Genomic DNA, 18,348 nt, shown 5'->3' with positions numbered 1-18,348 from the left:
ATCATCTCCTGTGTTGCCAGTGTCATCTCTTGACCGAACTTGGATATGGCCACGTTTCCAACCACAGAACAAGACCCCATTGTGCTGTGCCCGCTCAACCCTAGACACCAGTGCATACTGAGCAGGTTGTGCATCCAACTGTCCAAGTGTAGAAAGAACAACCCTGATAATGACATCCCAGCGTCCCACGTCGTGTCTTCGGAGTTGCAGGGCCACACGCTCAAACGTCCATGAAGGCCTGGACCCATGCTCTCAACAGGCCCTGCGCACAACGATCCGCCACCAGCACCGCGCAGCAGGCCTGCGGAACCGACCAGTCTTCCCGGCGTGAGGAACCAGCAGGAGGAGCAGCAGCACCGCGGACGGACAACCTACAAGCGCGAGCAGCTCGGCCGTCATGGCGAAGGCAATGGCATCCGGGGTGCTGCCCGAGTGTCACCATCGCACCGGTGGCGATGCACGGAGCGCAAGTTAGATGCCTTGCTGAACCGTCGGCGGGTAGGGCGCCGTGCGGACGGCTGACGACTGTGACCGGCTGGGAGCTCAAGCGCCTCCTCGCCTTGACCGCGCAGCTGGTTGTAGGCACCAACGGGTCCTGCTCAGATGCTGCAGCTGAGGCGTCGGACGGAGGCGACGAGCTCGGCGACCAGTGGCCGCCTCGATGGCCGCATGGAAAGGGCTGTGATGTTACGGCAGCTCTCATGGCAGCACTGAGCTCCTTGTCCGAGATCGCCATCGCGCGTTGGTGTCCGGAACCATTCTGATGGAGCTGAGCAGCTGACGAGTCGGGACGGGCGTAGTGGACGCACATTGATTGGCGATGCACCATAAAATAATCTTTTAACTACGAAGTTTCTGAGCAAGCTGTGTAGTTTTCCTTTGTAGCCCTATGGCTGCACTTGGGTGGATGCCAATGAGTAATTACTCCCTTATTGCAAATCTACTCCACCCTAGGGGATTCCCCTAATTATTTGACCAACACCTAGGAAACCGTCGTAATCATAAAAGGCTTTGTCCGGGTTAAATGTCTCGTCAGGCGGCGGTGAACCACAAGGATGGAAATGGGGACTGACAAGAAGGCAGTGGTAATTATTCTGCAGGAGTAATTATCGTTTCCAGGCAATCATCAATGAGAATTATCTGAAGAGGACGCGTAAGGCCATTAAGTAATCATGTGAACGGTGAAATAATGTAACCAGCAACTTTGTTGCAGTTCACTCTCTGTTCACTAGGGGAGACCCCTACTCGGCATAGCCGAATATGCATAGCATCTCACCTTAGCGCAGAACCCTTATTCCGGCTCCTGGGCCCGGTTTTAAAGACCTAAAGGCCCGGCCCACATTTGGTGGCTTCCAATTATGTTACAATGCTCACATCGTTGGTTTATCGAGAGCCTGGCCAGCCCTCCAACTTCCGTTGGGCAAACGCCCTTTCCACATACACAAATGCACGGTCGTCCCAGCACGTGCGGAGCAGACCATTCTCTCCCCCACAAAATAAAAATAAAACAAACACAAATTCACATTCGTGCCAGCACGTGCGCGAATCGGTGCCGCGGGGCGGGTGGACACCCGTACTTCCGGGCGCGTTCGTGAGCGGCCGCGTTCCAAGAAAGGAGAGGCTTCGCTTTGAGCGCCCCCAGCCGCGCTCCGATGACCCCGCGTACACTACCGATCCCTTACACGCCGTTCCCAAGATTCTACAAAGGGCTCAAATGCCACTTTTAGAATTACAATAAAGAAGGGACTGGTAGGGGTCACAAAACTACCCTGTGGGTGACATACCGCAGCTACACCAGCACTGACACCAACAAAACCAAAAGCAAAATGCACACGAGAACCAACACAACGTAAGCAAATTGCACACTCAAATAAATACAGCGGCATGCCTGCCGTGCGCCGTAACACGGCGTCCATGTACCCAGTTCACTTGCATGCACACCCGCGGTCTGCTCGCGAACAAGCACACACACACACACCGACACTCGCAACTGGAGCGTTCAGTAGCACTGATATGGGGTCCGTAAGCGGCCACGTGAGCCGCCTTGGTCGCACCGAGCGTCCCAGTGTGCGTTCGAGCCACCACGCGTCTCAACACGATGAACGGCTAATGGCGACTATGCTGATTAGGCTGGTGCCACCAACGTTCTTAGACAGTTTCAGTTTCGCAGCTCCCTATACTCGCCGCTTGATGGCGTGCCTATAGGGGACGTCGCTGGAACTAACGGCGCTGCAGTCGCGCTTTTCTACACATCTCGCGCATCGTCTGCAACATCCTCGTAAAGACGGGTGGCGCCGCGCCCATACCTGCAGGTTAATTATTTTTTTCCGGCGTGACCAAACAAGAATATGGCATAACTGCTGTCGGTGCGTGTCGAAAAGCTGTTCCGCTTGGAGGGTACAAGGGTACAACCTATGGAGTTGGGGGCGAACAATATCTGAAGGAGGCACGCACGATCGGCGCGCTTCGCCTTTTAGGTGTCTATAGTCCCAACCTTCTCGAGTGTGTCATTGTATATATTATGTTCTTTCTGGCGGTTATAGCACTTCACACCAATCTGTGCAATGAAATAATCTACCGTTTCTTGTGTTCATTAGGTTCGAATAATTGAACGAGATATGAATAAGGTAAGACAAACTTGTTTAAATATTTTATTGTACAGCTCTTTAACGGCACATCGTTCGTTAAACTGCGCCATTTTTAAAAACAATTTATCGATCTCTTGAGGGGAAAATTATTTTAAATGTCAAACGCTTCCATGGAAAGAGAAAAAAAAATCTTGCTTTGTAAAAAGCGTTCCATTAATGGGTGCTTAAAGCAGTTTTGCTCTCTTTCTCGCTGACTGCACTTGAGCAGTTACCAACATTTCAGAGTTCATTTTCCTGGAAAAAAAGTGCATCCTCATGATGACGTAAAACTTGATCACTTTAGGAGTGACTTCCTGGCAGTGAGCATGACAACCGACTGCAGGCACAGAGGACTCTTCAAGCTTGTCTAGCACCTCCCAGAACAGGTCGCCAAATACAACGCGTTTCTCAAGGGCTTTGTGAACAATGCTATCTTCTTTATGACTGCGTACAGCCTTAGCGACGGCTCGTGAAGGCATCCTGGCTTGAACGACCTCAGGTCAGTCAAGTGCCTCTGAACAACATCACTTGGGCTGGCGTGTCCAGGAGCAGCCGTCACCGTGACCTGGCAATCCTTACAATGCACTGCCTTAGTTATCTTCTTATGCACATATCCTGCTAAGTAATAGATAACCATTTCTTCTGGTCCAGCTCTTTCATATCCATGGTCGCCCAGGTCATCACTTTCACTCGAAAAAGAGCTTATGCTAAGAAGCTTCTTGCATAGTTTTTCTTCCACAGCATTTCTGAGCTCCGCAGCAGCCTTTGCCTTTTCTCCGAGGCTGTCATGCAGCGACACGAGGACACTTTTAGCAGCTCCAGAACAGTTCCCTTTCACTGCATTCTTCACAGGAGTGAACAGGGACAAAAGCCTATAAATCTGGCTGAACTGTATTGTCACGTTGTAGTGACGGCAGTCCAGCGGTCAGGAAGACACCAGAAAGACTTGCAAACGAAGCTGTTTATTTGGGCTGACTTGCGCCCGCAAAATAAATGAATCACTCGGTGGCGGCGTAAGCAACAAGCGTGCTTGTCAATCGTCGAACTACGAATGCCCGCTGCTCGTGGCATCGTTCAATTTAAAGCCGGCTAGGAAACTTCGAGATAACAGGTCGAGATCATCTAGAGTAATCTAGAAACACGTAGGCGAAGCTGTTCATGGCTGTGAACAATCGAGATTAGTCCGGTCGCTTCTCGCGTCAGGAACAAAAATGATAACAGCCCTTTCCTGCAGCCTTGAGCGTGAACGAACAAACACTACAATGATACGTGGCATTACCCCCCTTCCAAAGAAGCATCGTCTCGATGCTTTAAAATGAAAATAAACACGGAAAATGAAACTTCGAGTCCTTTAGCGTTCATAATATGGCTTCAGGCGTACGACATGTACGACTTCCGGGCGCCGTGTCGCAGCAGAATTTGTTCGACAAAAAATTTTGCGACTTCTGTTGCGGTACCACTAGGCAACGCTTTTGCTTCGGCGTAGCGGGTCATGTAGTCGGTGGCCACGATGATCCACTTGTTTCCTGATGAAGAGGTCGGAAAGGGGCCGAGGAGGTCCATCCCTATTTGCTGAAAGGGCTTAGTTGGCGGTGGTATGGGGTTCAGGAGTCCGGCTGGTCTAGTCGGAGGCGTTTTGCGTCGCTGACACTCACGGCACATTTTCACGTAATGGGAAACGTCGGTAGCTAGCCGTGGCCAATAGTACTTCTCCTGGATGCGGTGCAACGTGCGAACAATCCCGAGATGCCCTGCAGTCGGCTCATCATGACATGCCTGCATAATTTCTTGCCTAAGATTCTTGGGCACGACAAGAAGATGTACTGTCCTGTTGGGCGCGAAGTTCTTCTTCAGGAGGACATTATTGTTAAGGACGAAGGACGACAGTTGGCGCTTGAACCCCCGGGGAGGCGAGGTGGTCTTGCCTTTCAAATAATCAACTAGGCTTTGCAACTCAGTATCCGAGCGCTGCTGGTGCGCGAAACTGCTGGCGCTTACCGGTCCTAGGAAAGCGTCGTCGTCTTCCTCTTCCGGTGCTGCGTCTACGGGGGCTCGCGATAGGCAGTCAGCATCGGAATGTTTGCGGCCAGATTTGTAGACTACAGTTATGTCAAATTCTTGAAGACGCAGGCTCCAACGAGCAAGGCGGCCGGAGGGATCTTTCAAATTGGCCAGCCAGCACAGAGCATGGTGATCGCTCACAACCTTGAATGGTCGTCCGTATAGGTAGGGGCGAAATTTGGATGTGGCCCAAATAATGGCGAGACATTCTTTCTCTGTCGTCGAATAGTTGGCTTCGGCTCTCGACAGTGAACGGCTAGCGTACGCGATAACTTTCTCCTGTCTGCCATTTTTCTGAACGAGGACCGCTCCTAAGCCCACCCCGCTTGCATCGGTATGAACTTCGGTTTCGGCGTTTTCATCAAAGTGACCGAGCACAGGAGGGGACTGTAAGCGGCGCTTCAGCTCGTTGAAAGCTTCCTCTTGTGGCCTTTCCCATTTAAAAGGCACGTCAGCCTTGGTAAGTTGAGTCAAAGGTTCAGCGATGCGCGAAAAGTTCTTGACGAATCGTCGGTAATAAGCGCACAATCCAAGAAATCTGCGTATAGCCTTCTTGTCATTAGGCTCTGGAAACTGCGATCGCAGCCGTCTTCTGGGGGTCTGGGCGAACTCCATCCTTGCTTACGACGTGACCAAGGAACAGCAGCTCCTCGTAGGCGAAGTGGCATTTCTCTGGTTTCAGTGTCAGGCCTGAAGACTTGATCGTTTCCAGCACTATCCGAAGCCTTCTGAGGTGGTCTTCAAAGCTTGAGGAGAAGACAACAACGTCATCTAAGTAGACTAGGCAAATCTGCCACTTCAAGCCTGCGAGCACCGTATCCATTACTCGCTGGAACGTCGCTGGGGCAGAGCAGAGGCCGAATGGCATCACCTTGAACTCGAAGAGTCCGTCTGGCGTGATGAACGCAGTCTTCTCGCGATCTCTTTCGTCGACTTCAATTTGCCAGTAGCCGCTCTTCAGGTCCATCGATGAGAAGTACTTAGCGTTGCACAGCCGGTCCAGTGTATCGTCGATGCGGGGGAGGGGGTAGACATCCTTCTTCGTAATGTTGTTCAGGCGGCGGTAATCGACGCAAAAGCGAAGGTTGCCGTCTTTCTTTTTCACTAGGACGACCGGTGCTGCCCAGGGGCTCCTCGATGGCTGTATGACGTCGTCACGAAGCATTTCCTCAACTTGCTTGCGGATAGCTTGGCGTTCTAGCGGCGATACGCGGTAGGGGCTCTGTCGCAGTGGTCGCGCGTGTTCGTCTGTGACAATGCGGTGCTTGGCAAGCCAGGTTCGTCGCACATTCGATGCTGATGAGAAGCAATCGGTGTACCTTTGAAGAAGACTGCGTATTTGGTCTTGTCTGCTAAGGGGTAATGCCGGGTTGATGTCGAACGTGGGTTGATGGCCTTGGTCAGATGGTTCTGCGGTTTGGTCGGGTAGGGCAAATACGTCTCTGATGTCTGCCAGCTCGTCGAGGAAAGCGATCGTCGTACCTTTGTTTAGATGCCGGTATTCTTCCGTGAAGTTGGTTAGCAACACCTGGGCTTGGCCATTTCGGATTTCGGCGACTCCCCTCGCGACGCCCATTCCTCGATCCAGGAGTAACTGTGTGTTCCCCTCGATAACGCCTTCGGCATTTTCGATGTCTCCAGTACCTATGCCGACGAGAACACTTGATCGGGGCGGCACGCTCAATGCTTCATCTAGGACGTTTAAGGCAACGTGATGAGTCGCGCCCGTCGCAACAGGTATGGCTTTTTCCGTGGAAAGCTTGATCGACTTAGATCGAAGGTCGATGATCGCCCGATGTTCGTTCAGGAAGTCCATTCCCAAAATCACGTCTCTCGAGCATTGCTGTAGGATCAGGAAGGTTGTCGCATAGGTTCTCACATTTACAGCAACTCTCGCGGTGCAGCGTCCTGACGGCGTAATCAGGTTGCCACCTGCGGTGCGGATCAGCGGGCCATCCCAGGTTGTTGTTACCTTTCTGAGTCGGACAGCGAGTGGGCCACTCATGACAGAGTAGTCAGCTCCCGTGTCCACCAAGGCAGTAACCGCGTGACCGTCGACCGTAACTTCAAGGTCACTTGTTCGCGTTCTCGTATTGTACGTTGTCTTCGGTGTCCGATCTCGGCTTCGTCGAGTAGTGAGGCTGCGGTGGGCGTACTGCGACGTTACTTCACTGGGCAGCGGTAAAAGCTTCAAGTCTGGCCGCGTCGTCGTCGTCGGTGTTGTCGTCGTCGGTGTTGTCGTCGTAGTTGAGGCATGGTCTTGAGTACTCGTCGATGGAGGATCTTTGTCATTGCGCTTAGAAGCAACCTCACCTCCAGAGGCTGCTTTATTTAGTTTAACCTTCGGGGGCTGGGGGAGCGTCCACGCACGGCGTAACCTCGGCTAGGAGATACAAAGCGCTGGGACGATGGCGACGGGGAACGTGATAGGCGGCTCGGCGATGAGTATTCTTCCCGACGTAAAAACTCCTCGATTTCGGCTGGTCGCTGGCCGGGTCGGGGTCGTGGAGCGTCGTAAGAGAACCCTCGGATGCCCAGTCTTCTGTATGGGCAGTGCCGGAGGACGTGACCGGCTTCTCCACAGTGGAAGCATAGTGGGCGGCGCTGGTCGGGAGTTCTCCACTCGTCGCATTTCCTCGGCTGCGCGCGTCGCTCGTAGGACGGGCGGGTTGGGGCGAGTGGGCGGCGGTCCAACGCAGCTGGCTGAGGGCGATAGGGGCTTGGGTCCCGTCGTCGAGGGGCAGGACGGCGCACAGCTGCGGCGTAAGTCATGGCTGGGGGCTGCAGAGGCTGCGTGGATGTCGGCGTCACACCCAAGGCCTGTTGAACCTCGTCCCGGACGACGTCAGCGAGCGATGAAAGCTGCGGCTGCGTTCCCGTTGGCAGCAATCGTTGGAGCTCTTCTCGCACAACTTGACGGATAACCTCTCGCAGGTTATCGTTGTTAACGGTGTCCAGGCAGTTTGCTGAGAAGACGCGCTGCTGGCGGTCATATTGGCGGGCTCGGGCGTCAAGGGTTTTTTCCATTGTGGATGCCTCTTCTACGAATTCCGCGACGGTTTTCGGTGGGTTGCGGACGAGGCCGGCAAAGAGTTGCTCTTTAACTCCTCGCATAAGCAACTTCACCTTCTCTTCTTCCTTCATGTTCATGTCGGCACGCCGGAAGAGACGCTTCATCTCCTCAGTATACACTGCAACGGTCTCGTTTGGGTGTTGTATGCGAGACTGTAGCAGCTGCTGGGCTCTCTCCTTTCGCACGACGTTTGGGAAGGTCTTCAGAAGCTGTTCCTTGAAGGTTTCCCAGTTGGCAAGGCTGGCTTCCTCATTCTCGAACCAGACTCTTGCTGGTCCCTCCAGGGCGAAGAAGACGTACCTAAATTTCATGGCATCGTCCCAGTTGTTGAAGACAGCCACACGGTCGAACTGCTCCAGCCATTCTTCGGGGTCGGCACCAGGCGAAGCGTCGAAGGTTGGTGGCACCCGGGGCTGCTGAAGAATGATTGGAGTCATCGTCTGGGGCAAGCTCATGGTAGACGTTGCTGCTGGCTTTCGCTTCCGGGTAGGGTCCGGCAGAATCCCGAACTCAGGTTCGTCCCCTTGCAGGCGTCGGCTTGCGCGGTGGACTGGACTCAAGTCCTGCGGTAGATGACTCAAAGGGCTGGCGTCACGACTTGTAGGGGGTGTCCGGAACATGGGAGGCTACCCCGCACCTCCACCAGATGTCACGTTGTAGTGACGGCAGTCCAGCGGTCAGGAAGACACCAGAAAGACTTGCAAACGAAGCTGTTTATTTGGGCTGACTTGCGCCCGCAAAATAACTGAATCACTCGGTGGCGGCGTAAGCAACAAGCGTGCTTGTCAATCGTCGAACTACGAATGCCCGCTGCTCGTGGCATCGTTCAATTTAAAGCCGGCTAGGAAACTTCGAGATAACAGGTCGAGATCATCTAGAGTAATCTAGAAACACGTAGGCGAAGCTGTTCATGGCTGTGAACAATCGAGATTAGTCCGGTCGCTTCTCGCGTGAGGAACAAAAATGATAACAGCCCTTTCCTGCAGCCTTGAGCGTGAACGAACAAACACTACAATGATACGTGGCAGTATTATCGTGGGATGGTCATCATCGCCATGGAAAGAGCGAACAATGCCAAAGAATCTCTGAAAAAAAAAGAGAAAGCAGGCGAAAAGTTTGTTAGTAATTTCACCATTTACAACTAATTTTTTTCTTTCGAACAGGCTGCCGCTTATAGGCTGCTACTTAAGAAAATTGCGCTATGTTCAACGTTTCATCATTATGCACGCGTGTTACCTCCAAGGGATCTTGGTTCAGCTTGGCCGTCAGTAAATAAGGCACACCTGCTTTGTGCAGCTCATCAATTATGTCTAAAGCCGACAGCAAGGTCACTCGTAGAGATTCTGTCGTTTGCTGTGAAGCAAACAGGAGCAGATGGAGGAAGGCAGATGAAGCAGATGGAGGAAGGCCTTGGTGACCTGCTCGAAGAAATCAATGGTTACTGAGTCAAACCCTTGAGAAGCAAAAGCGTATATCACGATAAGAAACAACTCAGAGCCCGCCCACTGACATCACATTAAGAAAAAGTACCTGAATCTTTGGCGAGTTCACTCGGATCCCTTCCGCAGGGTGTTTCGCGTTCAGTGCATCGAAAAGATCGTTTATTTTTCTCGTGAAGACCTCTGTTCCCTCAGTGTGTTCCAGTCCTTCAACACCCTCTGCCCTGTAGACCTGCAGGCCAATGGCAGTGCTCCGACTGAAGAGCTGCAAGAAAAGTAGTGTTTGATGACACCACTCCCAACACTGAAAGCGTTGAAATTTATACATTTTTGTGCATGTGCCCCTTGTAGCTAACCTGCACAGCAAGCCGCACATTCATTCTCTGCAGGTTCGTCGGTTGCACATGAGCTGCCGTCAGTTTATAGACGACCTTTAGATGTTTCTTCTTCTCCGTCTCGAAGAGCAGTTGATAGTGACTGAAGTCAATACTGTAGTCTCCAGCCTGGAAGTATTGTTTTAAAAAAAAGTCGCAAATACAATTTTTCATCTCATTACCTTAAAAGAGACGTGACACCAAATTTTATTCGTGTGTTATTTGTTTGTTATGTTGTGCTGCATGTGCTGCACATTAGAAAACATGGACAGCCGCGTGGATTGCGCTAACAAGATGCTGTTTCGGTTTTCGTTTCAACAGCCGAACGACGGCTGTGACGTAACAGACGTTTTGAGCTCGAGGCATAGAAAAACTGCAGTATGGTCGCTACCTTCGTCTATTAATTCACATAAACTTTTGCGCAAGCCTGATTTTTTGCTAATTGCAAAAAATAAATAATCAGCGATTATATCGTGGTTTTTTCATCACTCACGTGACCTCAAATCGTCTGCTTGTTCGGCTTTGCAAACGAAACCAAACAGCATGGGAGAAAAAAAAAATCAATCACAGGTCATTAAGCTGGCGTAGGTGAATGCCATGTTATGACTCATGTATACTAGTGTCTTGCACACCATTCCGAAGAAAAAGAGAGCATTCAATCGGAAAAAATTGGTGTCTCTACTTCAGCTGACGTAGTGTTAATTCAAGTGGGTTACTTCAAGCATACCTGGCCATATCTGTGCTTGAGCAGATGGTTCCGCACACATTTGACGACGTGAGGAATGTCACACATAAAATGGAGGTACTTCCCCTCAGGTAGACAAGGATGCTGAATCTTGTGACAAGGAGATGCAACGTTGCCACTGATTCCCATGTGCTGCCACATTGAACAATTATTTCCAGCACCATCGCTGACCACCGATATGACAGTCGCTCCATACTTGTGCAGTTGGATAACTGCTTCCAACACAAGTTGCGCCAGAATGTTTCCAGGGGCAGCTCCCTTCGTGGCAAAGGTCGCAATAGGTTGCACCCAGTTTTCAAGCACAGGCACAAACATAAGAACAAGAGCATGATCCGCAAGCTCTGTGCTTCCTTCTGAAATGTCACCGTAATCGACGAAGCCGTCAATATTATATGTCGACTTGGTGAAGTTGTACGCCTGGCGCAGTTTTATTTCATCTAATATCAGAGTGCCAAATCCTTGGCCACCCATTCTCCCACTTAACTGCTTTTCTATTGCTTCCAAACAAATGGAGTTGAACCCAAACTTGCAAGGTATGCCTTTAAGGACTTGAGTTAGACGACTCATGGAGGGCAGTGGCATCATCTTCATGTCATAAATAAGCCTGTAAGCTCGTGGGCTGGCTATCCTCAGCATTAAACAGTTTAGCAACCACTCAGCATTGTAGCGCATGCCACATGATGACTTTGATTTCAGCTGCTTTAATGCTGTCATGAACGCCAGGCGCTGCAAAGGTGGGAGATCAACCAGTGTTGTTTCAATTCCTTGATCTGTAAGCTTTGAGAGCGCTGCTTTCAGTGCCACAACCTCGCTCTGTTTTTTCTCCCGCGCGGCAGTTGCTCGAAAAGCTTTCCTCTTCAAGTTCTGCAGCTTCTGGCCCTTCTTAGGTGCTGCCGTTTTCTTCCTCGCTCGAAACTGTCTTCTCAAACGCAAGCAACGCGCACAGATTACCTGCTTCGAAAAAACATAACAGTGTTTGTGATGAAGAGCTTCTGACTTCGTCAGCTGTTCATCAAGATTTGTGTTTACTCCTGCACAGATATTTAAGGCATCTGTTTCCAGCAGAATGTTCTCAAGGTCCGTAACAGAAGCTACAGTTTTGATCAGCTGCCTGTGCAGCTTGTTGTAGCCGTTCACGAAGCAGCTACCATCTTCTTCTACGACAACAGCCTTGGGAATGACTAGACGGCTTGCCGCTAGCTTTCTGCAGTAGAAAACTGCGCACACCTTCCCAGTTATTTTGTCCTCTATTGATTCATGATGCCACTCAGTAGATGGTAGAGTCGCAGTCGCCAGGTCACCAATCGTCAGTGCAGTCGACGTAGCGCTGGTTTCCGCTGAGCGGGAAAGAGGCATCAGCTCATTCGGCCTGACTGCCTCTACGCAAGGCTCTCCTGAGGACGTACTGTCGCTGCACGGATCTTCACACTTATCAGTCTGCATGGCAGCACGAATTTTTGATGACTTCCGTCTGAATTCCACAATTTTCGGCTTTGAGAATCGGTCTGGCAGGCCGGGAAAGAGTCGACGGATGGCACCGGGCACTAGCGTCCAGTTCCCGCGGGGAATTCGGACCTATTGCCCATTCACAACGTGCTTGTAGTCCTTGATAATATCGTCATGCTCAAAATGACGCTCACATATCTTAGACGTGTGAGAGAGCCGTCTATCCTTGCGATGCAACATCTGCTCCCACCTTTTAAATTCGCTTGCATCGCGAGGCGGTTGGAAAAAATGATGACCGGTGGCATCGTTTCTGTTGCCACTTGTGCAGCCGGGCGCAAAGCAGGATGGCATGTGTACCTCTCGCTTGAAGTCACCAAGTGCACATATTTCACCACAAACACGTTTTAACAACACTAACAACACTATCACACGAAAAACCAGCTTGAAAATCTGTCTAGCCTGTCGTAGCTGCAGCGAGCGAAACTCCCGCGACAGCAGACGATGTAGAAAAGCTCGACTGCAGCGCCACTAGTTCCCGTGACCGCCACTTTAGCCACCTTCCGAGCGGAGCTGCGAAACTGAAACTGTCTAGGAACGTTGGGTGCCACAGCGGGGCAAGAACACCAACAGCTGGTGCCCTCTAGTATCAAACACGTCCCGGTCCTCGATGGGTCCAAACCCCTGATCACACAACGCACCTACGGGCACGCTCTCTCCGGCGCGCCGGTACGAACCGCGTGCTTCGCAAGGAGCATAGCCCCTGGCCCGTCCAAATATATCAGTACGGTCAGTCTTGCTACACTTGATTTGGCGACCTGTAGCACGGAGCGTACTGTTCCTCGCACCAACATTCAATTTGAAAGCCTCGCCCTTGCCTCCTGGTACTTTGCCTCGCTTCGAGCCATTTGCCTCGTTCCTGCAAGGGCAAACATTGAAATTGCCGCTCCCGACTTTATAGGTGCTTGCCGGCTTCACGGCATCATCTGACTCTGAGGCTGTATGAGGTGACTCGTGGTCACTTGATCCGAATTTGACTTGAGTCAAGTCGTCACGCATTTCCTTCTCCTCGAAGGACCTGGTCGGACCCCCATCGGGTGCATTCGACAATTGCGCGGCGCTCCGCCCGGTAGGCGCAACAGGCCCACCTCCGTTCTCTGGCTCGGATGGAACGCTCCTGCCATCACTAACGCTACGAGGCACTTCCTGCCACCTGCCTGACACCGTCGGCCGTTGCGGAAACGTTAGACTTCCTCCTGACCCTAGCTCCGTGTCGGAGGTCACACACACTCTCATTTATAGAGCCTGCAGAAGTTATATCGTTGCCCTGATTGCTATAGGACAGCTTGGTCTCGATTGCCCCCGGAACATCGGCATTTGGTTGTTCCTTTTCGTTGCTAGCCACTCGCGGTGGCGGAGGAGCTGTGACATTTTCGCGCCCTTCAGGAATCTTATTTTCAATTCCTGCGCTTTTCGCCGCCTTTCCTAGCAAAGAGGCGTTCTTGCATATCGGCTGCTTGTTTACAGCCACCTGGCTGCTGCTTCCTTCACCCGTGCTTGACGAGCACAAGCCTTTGCTGTCCAGCGCAGGCTGTCTGGACTCGGAGCAGTTCCCCCTGGCTAGTTCACCAGCACTCTTAGACTCTTTCAGCTTAGCCAGCTCGAGCTCTAGCTGCTGGCGCCTTGCTTCTAACACCTGCAAATCCCGAGGTTTTTCCTCGCATAGCGGCGCCTTTCCATTCACTTTTGCAAGTTCAGCCTGAAAATATGCTAAGCGCGCCTTCGCCAATTCTACTCGGTACCTCACGTCGAGTGTGGGCCGGCATGGATAACATGGATAACCCTTCATACCGCCGTCTGTACCCCTTAACTGTCCTACCGGCTCGAGCACATGATCAGGGACGTGAACAATGCGACGAAGGAAACTCACAGTTTCGATGCGTCGATCCGCATTGCCAGCTCCTTGGCGTCGGAGTCCACCGCCACTTTCACCGGACGCTGCGATGAGCTGTCGCACGCCGCTGGTCCTGTGCACGTTGTCGTCACTTGCTGTGACCCGCCGGTGACCGTCAAGTTCTCGACGCGCTGCTTTCCTTGACCGGATGCAGTCCCGCGTCGCTTGACTACTGCCGTGGTCCTTGCGTCATTGCCGCCCTCTCTCCGCAGGTCCTTTCTCGAACGCTGCTGTTGCTTGACCGTCGCCTTTCTCCCTGCCTTCAATCTTCTTCCTGCGCCGTCTTCCGATGGCCGCAGTATCCTCGTCGACTGCGCCAGTAAATTTCAGGGTCTTCTTCTTCCTCGCACCAGGGGTGCCCCGCCAGAGACGGTTTGTTTAACTAGAAGACTGAAGATTTTCTTCGCACCAGGGGTGCCCCGTCAGAGACGGTCTTGTGATGTGTTGAGATGCAGGGATCAAGGGAAACTTAAAGATTTATATACAGGTATTTACAGCGTATACAAGTTTAAGCACTAGAGACATTAAGCAGCAAAAAGATACAAAACAACAAAAAGGTGGAACTGGCTAACACTAGGGGAGGCCCCTACTCGGCATAGCCGAAAATGCATAGCATCTCACCTTAGCGCAGAACCCTTATTCCGGCTCCTGGGCCCGGTTTTAAAGACCTAAAGGCCCGGCCCACATTTGGTGGCTTCCAATCATGTTACAATGTTCACATCCTTGGTTTATCGAGAGCCTGGCCAGCCCTCCAACTTTCCGTAGGGCAAAACGCCCTTTCCACATACACAAACGCACGGTCGTGCCAGCACGTGCGGAGTAGAACATTCTCTCCCCCACAAAATAAAAATAAAAACAAACACAAATACACATTCGTGCCAGCACGTGCACGAATCGGTACCGCGGGGCGGGTGGACGCCCGTACTTCCCGGCGCATTCGCGAGCGGCCGCGTTCCTAGAAAGGAGACGCTTCGCTTTGAGCGCCCCCAGCCGCGTTCCGATGACCCCGCGTACACTCCCGATACCTTACAGCTGGCCTTTATAGTATATGAAATGATATCAGCTGAAACATAACACTCCTTTACCTTCACAGTGTCGGTACAGCAGGAGACGTCGCGCTACTGTGTACTTTACTGGTAACTTATGCGAAAAGTGCCGCTGCATAATGGCGTTACGCATGGCCGCACCATTCCTGTGATCGCGAACTGGGCGCACTGGCACTTCCCCAGGCACAACGTAGACTATGGACTGATACGCTGCATGAGAATATTGTGCAGCGCAAAGCATTTCATAATGACATCACAGGAGTTGCGTCGTTTTATTCCCAACTCTTAATGCAGGCAATAGAAACGTTTTATTGCCAAGTTGCCCTGTAAATGCACATGGTGTAGTCAAACTACATCAACATGAGGTTTGTAAATGTCGCACTATGATATTCGAGAATATCAGTTATAAAGGACATACCGGTCGACAATAAGATGCCTTAAGTCTAGGTGTAACACGTTTGAAAAGAAACTACGCCGCTTAAGCTATGTCGAGGGTGTGAAGTCACCAACAAATCATTTATCACTCTTTAGGACAGAAATATTCTCTTGAAGTACGTAGGCACGTAGAGGCCAAGGACCTGCTCAAAGCTGAGGCAGTATGGCCGTGCTGTATAGAATGCAGTTGTGACTATGGCACTGTCAAAAACTGAATTCGTTCTGCATCAAAAGCGGAGCCTTCAAGCATGGCACTCGGTGCCGTATAAATGCTGCGGTACTGAAAATACACGTGTCAAACAAGGCATTCTGAAAGAATACACTCGCACTTCAAACCAAGGCGGTTGTGTCGGAAATTGCTGTACAAGAAATTTGCTCACATTGTAAATGAAGCGTGTGCAGTCGGTAAACAGCATTGAAAGACCACCCATAAACAGCGACTGCACGGTGTGTCTGTCATTTATAACAACAGGAGGAATGAAAAGTTGTTTTTGAACTCTCTTTGGTTGCCGGTGCTGTTCTGTGGGCACTTGTAGCGCTTCTTTTCTTGTTCAGCATCCGGAACGGTGTCTGTAGCCATAGCCGCTTTGGGTTGCCGAAGGGAATTCCGTGCCTGTCTCCACGGCGGGCCTGCACTCCGGGCATATTTTGGGACAGTGCGGTGGCGTCGTGAACGTTTCTCTTTTCAAACCTCTTGTCTTCTTAGCCGCTACACCGAGGATCCGGGATGAAGGAATCTATGATGACCTGCACATTGATGGATGTGTAGAAATCCCTCTTGATGTGATTTTTCTCGTGGTTGGCTGAACGGGGATCGTCCTGACCATAGCGTGTGCGTGGCTTCGGCACCTTCGACAAATCTACTCCACCTTGGGGGATTCCCCTAAATATTTGACCAACACAGTTCCCCACTTCGAGTTATTGATCAATTCGCTCAATCCTTACCATTAGCTTGCCTTCCCGTTTAGCTCAATTGGTAGAGCGACTGCTTCGGTGAATCGGTGGTCCCGGGCTCGAACCCCGGGCTAGAACCCCGGACCAGGACGAATTTTTAACTACGAGCCCCGGAACCAGCGCGACTGCTCTGCCGCTCTACCGGTTCTTCTACCAGCTTCTGTCGTTCCGCCAGCTGCACATCGTGAGCTGCTGCCACACTTGCGAAGTGTTTGAAGTGTAGTTCGCCGTGTCATCTCGTTCACCATGTCATCATCGGTGCTCTATCATCTCCTGTGTTGCCAGTGTCATCTCTTGACCGAACTCGGTTATGGCCCCGTTTCCAACCACACAGCAAGACCCCATTGGCCCTGCAACTCCGAAGAAACGACGTGGGACGCTGGGATGTCATTAACAGGGTTGTTCTTTCTACGCTTGGACAGATGGATGCCCAACCTGCTCAGTCTGCACTGGTGTCTAGTCAAACGTCCAGAAAGGTCTGGACCCATGGACTCAACAGGCCCTGCGCACAACGATCCGCCGCCACCTCCGCGCAGCAGGCCTGTGGAACCGACCAGTCTTCCCGGCGTGAGGAACCAGAAGGAGCAGCAGCACCACCGCGGACGTACGACCTACAAGCGCGAGCAGCTCGGCCGTCATGGCGAAGGCAATGGCATCCGGGGGGCTGCCCGAGTGTCACCATCGCACCGGGGGCGATGCACGGAGCGCAAGCTAGATGCCTTGCTGAACCGTCGGCGGGTAGGGCGCCGAGCGGACGGCTGACGACTGTGACCGGCTGGGAGCTCAAGCGCCTGCTAGCCTTGACCCCGCAGCTGGTTGTAGGCACCAACGGGTCCTGCTCCGATGCTGCAGCTGAGGCGTCGGACAGAGGCGACGAGCTCGGCGACCAGTGGCCGCCTCGATGGCCGCATGGAAAGGGCTGTGATGTTACGGCAGCTCTCGTGGCAGCACTGAGCTCCTTGTCCGAGATCGCCATCGCGCGTTGGAGTCCGGAACCATTCTGATGGAGCTGAGCAGCAGACGAGTCGGGACGGGCGTAGTGGACGCATATTGATTGGCGATGCACCATAAAATAATCTTTTAACTACGAAGTTTCTGAGCAAGCTGTGTAGTTTTCCTTTGTAGCCCTATGGCTGCACTTGCGTGGATGCCAATGTGTAATTACTCCCTTATTGCAAATCTACTCCACATTAGGGGATTCCCCTAATTATTTGACCAACACCTAGGAAACCGTTGTAATCATAAAAGGCTTTGTCCGGGTTAAATGTCTCGTCAGGCGGCGGTGAACCACAAGGATGGAAATGGGGACTGATAAGGAGGCAGTGGTGATTATTCTGCAGGATTAATTATCGTTTCCAGGGAATCATCGATGATAATTATCTGAAGAGGACGCGTAAGGCCATTAAGTAATCATGTGAACGGTGAAATAATGTAACCAGCAACTTCGATGCGGTTCACTCTCTGTTCACTAGGGGAGGCCCCTACTCGGCATAGCCGAAGATGCATAGCATCTCACCTTAGCGCAGAACCTTTATTCCGGCTCCTGGGCCCGGTTTTAAAGACCTAAAGGCCCGGCCCACATTTGGTGGCTTCCAATTATGTTACAATGTTCACATCGTTGGTTTGTCGAGAGCCTGGCCAGCCCTCCAACTTCTGTTGGGCAAACGCCCTTTCCACATACACAAATGCACGGTCGTCCCAGCACGTGCGGAGTAGACCATTCTCTCCCCAACAAAATAAAAATAAAACAAACACAAATACACATTCGTGCCAGCACGTGCGCGAATCGGTGCCGCGGGGCGGGTGGACACCCGTACTTCCGGGCGCGTTCGTGAGCGGCCGCGTTCCAAGAAAGCGGACGCTTCGCTTTGAGCGCCCCCAGCCGCGCTCTGATGACCCCGCGTACACTACCGATCCCTTAGACGCCCTTCCCAAGATTCTACAAAGGGCTCAAATGCCACATTTAGAATTACAATAAAGAAGGGACTGGTAGGGGTCACGAAACTACCCTGTGGGTGACATACCGCAGCTACACCAGCACTGACACCAACAAAACCAAAAGCAAAATGCACACGGGAACCAACACAACGTAAGCAAATTGCACACTCAAATAAATACAGTGGCATGCCTGCCGTGCGCCGTAACACGGCGTCCATGTACCCAGTTCACTTGCATGGCCACATTTACAATTACAATA

General features: G+C 51.9%; 1 protein-coding gene and 1 pseudogene across 3 annotated transcripts in view; one reads left to right on the top strand and one right to left on the bottom strand.

The window, feature by feature from the left end:
- LOC149331832 (uncharacterized) overlaps positions 1-18,348 on the top strand; it is a 105,379-nt gene that overhangs the window by 51,236 nt on the left and 35,795 nt on the right. The gene's annotated exons all lie outside the window — the stretch shown is intronic.
- Positions 8,834-9,699, bottom strand: LOC149331833 (uncharacterized; annotated as a pseudogene). The gene is made up of 2 exons (XR_016285105.1): positions 9,557-9,699; positions 8,834-9,465 (listed from the first exon to the last, which is right to left on the bottom strand). The product of XR_016285105.1 is annotated as an uncharacterized LOC149331833 (transcript).

This window comes from Amblyomma mixtum, chromosome 8, assembly GCF_055824585.1.
Source record: "Amblyomma mixtum isolate Tamu chromosome 8, ASM5582458v1, whole genome shotgun sequence".
In the NCBI taxonomy this organism is placed as follows: domain Eukaryota; kingdom Metazoa; phylum Arthropoda; class Arachnida; order Ixodida; family Ixodidae; genus Amblyomma; species Amblyomma mixtum.
This window is presented reverse-complemented; position numbering and strand designations above follow the sequence as displayed.